Here is an 8,636-nt window from a genome sequence, read left to right on the forward strand (position 1 = left end):
CCCCTAAGGAGCCTTTTTAGACATGTTTTTCTTAATATCCCCTCCATGAAATTTTAATACCAAAGACTTACTCTATTTGTTTAGGCACTATATGTATGTCAGTATTATCTGTGCTTTATATGTAAAAAGAGAGATTTTTTTCACCCTCTCCCCTGAGAACAAATTTTCACCCCCTTGGGGATGATGTTACCTCCCATAGAGAATGCATTTTTTTAATATATATAATAGGTATATATGTGTATATATATGTATTTATTTTTCCCCTTCCTGTAATCATTCCCCAAATAATTTCTAAACTGTTTGCTCAATCTCTGAAACTGTTGCACAACTATTGACCCCAGGGAAAGAAAGCTTGATGTGGAGGTAACAGAAAACACTCCATTTGAGGTAAGGCTGCATTTTCCACGTAGAGCCCAGCCCCCTGGTCAAGGCTGCACAGACTCTAGCTTGATGCAATCCTGTGGTCTCTCTCGACACACACTCATTTCTTTGTGACCTCCTCCCCCAGGATCTTGAATGGGATGCTGGACATTGCTCATGAGAAACCCGAGGAAGATACTAAAAAGACAGCCACAGTTTTCCTCATGCCTGCCGCCAAGTTTCTTGAGGGCCCAGCTGTTGGGGTAAGATTTTGTAGAATTTTTATTTATTTTTATTATATTTTAGAATTTATATATAATTATATATGAGTTATATATAATTATATGTATAAATTCTAAAATTATATATATGTATAAAAACCTCTGAGAGGGCTTCCCTGGTGGCGCAGTGGTTGAGAGTCCGCCTGCCGATGCAGGGGTCACGGGTTCGTTCTCCGGTCCGGGAGGATCCCACATGCCGCGGAGTGGCTGGGCCCATGAGCCATGGCCGCTGAGCCTGCGCGTCCGGAGCCTGTGCTCTGCAACGGGAGAGGCCACAACAGTGAGAGGCCTGCGCACTGCAAAAAAAAAAAAAAAAATCCTCCGAGATTTCAGATACTGTCTTAGTTTTCTGTAGTGTCAAAGGGCTAGAAAATGTGGAAATGGGGGAAGGTAGTAGTGTAAGGATGGATGGGTGAAAGAGAGAAGGAGAGAGAGGAGAGGAGAGGAGAGGAGGGAAGACTAGAGGGCTGGGGGTGGGAGGAAAGAGAAAGAAAAGGGGAATGAGGGAAAATGTACTGGAAAGAGCAAGGGCCTTGGAATCAGACAACTAGCTTGTTACTTTGTGACCTTGGGAAAGTTACTTTAACACTCTAGGTCATTGATACTTGCTTTCTAAGATCTGTTTTCCTATGTACAATATCTGGCATATACAAGGTGCTCAACTGTGTAAGCATTATTATTCCACATACACATATAGGTAATAAAAGGAATTAGAATCAAATAAATTTGCCAGTCAAGTTTTCTCATCTTAGAAAAGGCTTATGCATACCAGTACAAATGGGTACAGCCACAAGGCATTCTGTGACCTCAGGAGCAAAGGCTGATGGAAGAGGAGCCTTTGTGAGTTTCTGAGGGACCCAGTAAATAGCACTCCTTTTCCCCATTCAGTTTTTAAACCAGTGAGAAATAAGACAAAGGAGTTAGCAGATGGAGGCCAATATATGGCCCTCATTGTGATCAATGCTGCTTTACAGAGCATAGCTTCTATCTTTGAGCAAGTGGGCTTCTTAATACCAAACTCCAGAATTTGACCAACTTGCTCATCAGCCTCAGGCAATACCAGAATATGGCAGACTTCCCCATGTGGAGAGAGAGGCCCCCTGTGGTGGCTTCTAAGAAAAGGAACAGAAGCAGGAGCTAGGCCATGCATGATTTCTTTCTCCTTCTAAACTCACCAACCAGGGAAGTCAGTTCACCTTCCGCAGGGAAGGAATGTGTCAGGAAGCAGAAGAGGCCAGGTGTGGTATGCTAATGATGTCCCTCCACTTGGACAGGATTAATCGGGGGTGGTGAGGGTGGGGGTGGGAGTATGAGCTTCCCACCCTCCAACCAGCTCTCAAAGTCAGTAATGGGGTGTTTGCAGAACTGGGAGAATTAATGAGACTCTACAACTGGCCCTGGAGTGGGAGGAAGGGACACTGTAGTGTGCTTCAAAATGTTTAACAATTAGCTCTCTAGAAAAAAAAACTGTGTCCATTTATAAATTTTACTGATGTAAAGGGTATGCAGCACACCATTTATAAGTAATAATAAAATATACAATGCTCTTTATTTTTTATTTATTTAATTTTTTTTTGCGGTACGCGGGCCTCTTACTGTTGTGGCCTCTCCCGTTGCGGAGCACAGGCTCCAGACGCGCAGGCTCAGCGGCCATAGCTCACGGGCCCAGCAGCTCCGCGGCATGTGGGATCTTCCCAGACCGGGGCACGAACCCGTGTCCTCTGCACCGGCAGGCGGACTCTCAGACACTGCACCACCAGGGAAGCCCCAATGCTTTTTATTTTAAATTCCATATAGCCAGTTGATTCACACTGAATGTCTTCATTGATTTTTTGCTGAACTCTTGTATCCATAGCCAACGTCTGGTTGCAATTCAACTATGATTTGACAAGTGGAGTAATTTCCACCACCCAGATACCAATAGATATAAACAACTCACGAGCATAGAAAATAGTAAAATTTAGTAAGATTATTAAGAAGGGATGAGTTTTGAGTGTTTATGGCCTTTGTTTTTAATGTAAGTTAATTTTAAGTTTATGCAATTTAATTTTATTTATTTTTTTATTTTTTTGCTGTACGCGGGCCTCTCACTGCTGTGGCCTCTCCCATTGCGGAGCACAGGCTCCGGACGCGCAGGCTCAGCGGCCAATTTTAATAATGACAGTGTTTAACAGTACAACTTGTAGAAAGCCTAAAAATGTATCAGTTGGCACACCACCGAGGAACGTCCCACAGTTCTAATTATGTTTTTTACAGGTGTGTCAAATTACAGTTTAATCCCCACTTAAGGAGATATTTGGGTAGCCACCTGGCACGAGGGGTGGGCTGGCTGCAGGGATCTCCAAGCAGGAAGAATGGCATCCACCAGGGGGCAGTGTGCTTCCAGGTGGTCCCTCATAGAGGGAGCCAGACCTCAGCCTGCAGTTACTAGAGGAAGAAGGATAAGGGCCACATCTGGGGGCAGAAGGCTGAGACTCAGGGCTTCTTCCTGGGTATTGACCAGGGGAGCAGTCAGGAAAGCAAAACAGAAGTCCTGAGGTGCCATGGGAGAAGGAGTGAGGGGAGAAGCCTCCTGCTGCCTGTACCCATCTGGCAACTGGGCAGCAAGGCCCATTCCAGACCCCACTCTCTGGGCGAGGTGGAGACTCACCCAGGACAGAGGATGAACTTGGGCTCAGGAGCGTGAGTGGGACAGAACTTAAATTACCCCAAATGGGGCTCAGGGCCTGTAGTTGAGAGGGCCAGGGAGGAGAGACCAATACTAGAAGCGAAGCAGAATTTTCTAGTCAGTTAAACAATTTGGAGCCTTGGAGGACTCAAGCAGGATCACAAAAATCCAGTTTCCAGACTGTTCTCTTTCCTGCACACAGGGTCTGTGGTTGAGTTTTTAAGCAGGATCAAGTTACAAAGCGCCACACACCTATCCACAGGGGTTCTGATATGGTAAGTACTTTATATGTGATTTTTCCTTTTTCCATTTTGTATGCTTGTGGTCACTTTCTGGAAAGCCCATTTCAGGCTTAACTGCATCTTTCAGGAGCTTGGAAGTTCAATGTCTTGGTGACTTAGTTTTTCCTACATAAGATAAATCCTGCCACCTTAATAAAGCAAAAGCAAAATTGGTACCTGGAAAAATTGCATTTTCTTATCAGTTTGGGCAGAATTGTCCCTAAAATGTTATAGACTATTCAAATCATTTATATAAAATAAGTTTTTATTTGTTTCTCTACACTCACGTGTTAGGAGATTCCGTTTGCTTACTTGTTTTGTTTATGAAAGTTTAGCTTCGTATTGAAACTTGAAAGCCAAGCATTTCAAAAGAGTTGTGCTTGTCTCTGCTTGTTTCAGGCATAAATTGCTCCCAGGCCACGGGATAAAAGTCACTTCATAACTGGTGTATGGGCCTTAGGTCAATAGAAGATCACCAAATTCAGTTTGAGACAATATGTGACTTCATCTTAGACTGCTATTTTCAACAGTTTATGAACACAGTGGTTTACTAGCAAAAATGAGAAAACGGCAAAATTTTGGTGATTAACGTCTATCATAAATTAGTGTTGCAGGAGAAGGGGGAGTGAGAGAATGGTCATGTCCCAAGTCTCGGGCGAGTTCCTGGGACAGGCCACCAAGTGAGGGTCCTTGGTCTCTCATAGGAAAGAATTCAAGAGCGAGCGAAAGTAAAGTGAAAGCAGGTTTATTAGAGACAGACATATTCCACAGGCATAATGCCGGCTGTATCAGAAAGTGAGAGCGGCCCTGGGGTATGGAGTTGTTAGTTTTTATGGGCTGGGTAATTTCATATGCTAAGGAGTGGGAGGAATATTCTAACTATTTTGGGGAAGGGGTGGGGACTTCAGAAATCGGGCTACCGCCCACTTTTTGGCCTTTTATGGTCAGCCTCAGAGCTGCCATGGTGCCTGTGGGGGTGTCATTTAGCTGATGTGTTACAATGAGCAGATGCTCAGGCTCAAGGTCTCCTGAGGTTGAATCTTCTGCCATCTTGGGCCTGGTCGGTTTTTACCAGTCTTTGTCGTATCCCGTTTTTCTCAATGGCTGTGTCATTCTTTTAACGGTTGTGCCTGCCCCCATTTGTTCCTGTCTCATTCGTTCAAGTTGTTAAATAATTTATTACAAAAAGTGTTTAAAGATTATCATGTTTCATACAGAATGAGAAAAAAGATAGCTAAAATTAATAAACAGAGTCACAGAGTGTATACTGTTTTCAAACTTAAACAGGTTTTTACAGTTTATAATTTTAAACATGTGCAGATGTAGAGAGTGTAATGAACTCTCAAATTTTGTTAACTTGTTTCATCTATAGCCTTACACCCCATCAGCATAGCATTTCATCTCTAAACATAGAACTTAAAAAAATATACCACTATTACATTTAAAAAATAGTTATAAAAAAACCCATAGTGTCTTTCAATAACTGGTCACTGTTCAGATTTCCTCAGTTCTATGCCCACGTATGCATGCTTAGACTTACAAGGACAATACAATACACTGCAATTGGTTAATATTTCTCTTAAGTTTCTTTTAATCTATAGGTTCTTCCATCTATTTTTTAGCACTTTATTTATTAAAGATAACATTTTTCTTTTACTTAATATATCACAAACATTTCCCCATTATTCTTCAAGGCTTCATAATATTCCACTGTGTGGGTGTTCCAGAGTTTATTTCCACAATCCTCTGTTGTTGGATAATTAATTGTTTCCAATATTTTTTGTATATTCAATCTACTGCACTCAACACCCTAATATACATTTTTGAAGAACTGCTTGATTGTTTCTTTAAGAAAAATTTCTAGTCGAAAGAATCAAACTCTCTCCCATTGCTTTTCCCGGTGGGTTGCTTTACTTCTAAAGTAAAAGTATGGACCTGCTGTTGAATTTGACATAAATCTATACTTTCCAAAAATTGAGGTTTCCTGCAATAAATTTTGAAATCATTTCTTACTGTACTGGTAAGGCTCAGGATTATGTAAACAGGGTCTCTCATTACAGAAAGGTCAGGGAGAGATTTATGGCAAGATGACTACACAGGTGTTCACAGTCAAAGAGCAGGTTAAACTGGAAGGTGTCGTATGTCCTCAATGACCCGTCCCTCTGGCTTGATGAGTCACTTTAGTTTGAATTGAAAATGTCACTCTGTTTTACATGATTGATGAAAAACCCAGAGCATGTAAATAGAATGCCTTGGAAAATGTGTTCATTCCTTCTTTGATGGCTGTGCTGAAACTGTAAGGTTACAAGAAAGTCTAGTTTCCAGGAAGGAATGTGAGCAGTTGTTATTGCCACAGGCTAAGATTCCGCAACTTCCTTTGAAAGCTCTCAGGAATTCAGTGTGGGGTTGGATGAATGAAAAGGGGGTGGGGGTAAAGATAAAACCAGATCAGCCATGAATCAATAACTATTGAAGTAGGTGGTGGGTACCTGGTGATTCATTCTGCTGTTTTCCCTCATTTGGGATATGTATGAAAGTGCCTGTCTATAATAAAAATTTAGAAAGTTTCTCAGAGTAATATGGCCAATACGTGGCCATGTGCTCCTGCTTGGTTCTTTGGGGCTCCAAGTACAGCCCTTGCAGCAAGCTTGAATGAATAAGAGTTCACGATAAATATTGTAATGGAATGTTTTTAAAGTAATAGCAGTCCTTGGAGAGATTTCAAACTATATTCCATGCAAGTGTGTGCCACCATTCACTTTTATTTCATGAAATAAATGAATCATACAGGAATATTTTACAAGGGAAATTATCATAGCCCCTTGCCAATGATGCTGGAAGATACTGTCTTATACCTTTTGTTAAGGAGACCACTCTTGAAAAGAAACAAAACAAAACAAAACTTCACAATCAGGAAATTCTCCCTTCTGTATAATCTGATTTATAAATACCTATGGTGTACCAAATTGGGATTCATGAGATAATACTGATTTTTTTTAAACTTCTTTAGAAAGTCAGGGATTCCAGAGGCCCTCATACACAGTGGGATATCACCAAGAGTAGCTGTAGGAAATCAGGCGTCTAACATTTTAATTATAGAATTAATTCCAAGTCCTGGTGGAGTAAATTTTGGACATAAAGACTGCTTGCATTAGTTACACGGATATTTGACCTAAAAGATGCCTCCTCATAGTAGGCTAAGGACTAAGTGCTGAAAATGCCAAGTCAAATCACTTAACCAACCTCAGTGGTGATTCTCTGACATACAGAGATGAGGGAAGTTTTGATTTATGAGTCAGAAACCACTAGCAAGCAGCAGATGGTTGATTTTTTGTGTCCCCACACCCTGACAATGAAACTAGAAAGCTATAACCCTTAATGGGCATAACTTAGATCTTGGTTATAAAAGACCTCATTTCATAAAATAATAAAGATTTTATCCCTTCAAGGGATTCCACATTTTATGCATGAGGAAACAAAGGATGAACGAAGCTTATAACTCAAGGTTAGATTGAAATCATGGTCGGTTCTGATTTGATTCCATTAAGTGACAAAACCTAAAATTCACCGTGGTGACTTGTTTCAGGAAATAAGAGAACATCTTATATTCTCTGTGAAAAAAATGCATTCTATTCTATCTGCTCTCAACAACTGTTGTTTCTCACTAATACCAAAGTACACAATATCATTTCCATTTAGAATGTGTCTAGAACTAAGTTACAATATGGTGGTGAACAGAAGCCAGCTTGTATCAGCTCTGGCTACACATCTCTTCTGTAACATCACGTGAGTGACCTGAAATCAGACATGGAGGGAGTATTTCCACCACAGACATAGGCAAACACTTCAACCAGGAATTTTTTTTTTTTTTAATTTGGAAAGCCAGTTTGCCAGTATACCACTTGTTAAACTATAGATGCTTAGTAGTCAAGGCTTTAATATTTATAGTTTCAACCTATTTCCAGGTGACCATGAAGGCACATTACATTCTGCTAGGGCCCTGATCACGTCCAGAATCCTAAATATGGTTCTGCATGACCTGCCCCTTGCCTGCTTCTTAAGCTGCGTCTTATGCCACCCTTTTACTTGCTCCCAGCTCTTCAGACCCACAGACACGCTTTCATTCCTTTGAAAACTCCTTGCTCCTTCCCAGCACTTGGCCTTTCTGCAGTGTTCTCTGTGCCCCAACCCACTTGCTCCTAGTCAACAGTTTCAAGTCCTTCGGCTCATAGCTGAACTTCTGCATTCCCTGACTCCAAGTCTAGGTCAGGTACCAGAGTTGAAAGCTTTCCTTGTGCTCTAAACCTTAGTTTTGTAAAACAAACTGCGGTTTGAAACTCTGTCTATAATTGTTTGATTCAGGGTCACCTCCTTCACTGGACAGTTACTCCTATGGGAATTGGGTCTGTGTCTGTTTTTCCATTATGAGATTTCCCTACTAACTAGTAGGCATAGGGTCTTTTAAATATATATGCTTAAAAAATAGTCCAAAGATTCAGAAAAATTTAGAGAATAACATAATAAACACCTGTGTACTCATCAATGAACTTTAACAAATCTCAACATTTTGCCAGAATTGTTTCACATTTTTTTTAAAGAACAAAAACATTGGTATTCTAATTAAAACCTTTGTGAATTCCTCTCAATCCCATAGCCCTCCTTTGCACTCTGGAGAAAACCCTTATCATGAAGATGATAAGAACGAGCCATAATTTGCACGGAAAGAACCCATCTACATGCGTATTTAGACAAGACAGTACTCATCTTTGCTGGTATACATGGTGGCTGGAAGTGAGCAAAAGGCCCTTACTAATGAGCGTTTATGGATAGCATGGTCCTCAGAAGAACTGATGCCCTATTTGGTTCAGGATTTCCCAGTATGTAGTTTGAGTCAATCATTTTATACTGTCCTTTAAAACTCTTATAATTTGTTTAAAGCTGTCTGAGTTCTGACATTAGCTTGATTTTTAGACACTTTAAGCTTCATTAACACAGGTGGAAAGAGGGAGTGTTGAGTAGTGAAGAGCATGGGCAGCAGAGGCGAAG

This window comes from Globicephala melas, chromosome 6 (genome assembly GCF_963455315.2).
Source record: "Globicephala melas chromosome 6, mGloMel1.2, whole genome shotgun sequence".
In the NCBI taxonomy this organism is placed as follows: domain Eukaryota; kingdom Metazoa; phylum Chordata; class Mammalia; order Artiodactyla; family Delphinidae; genus Globicephala; species Globicephala melas.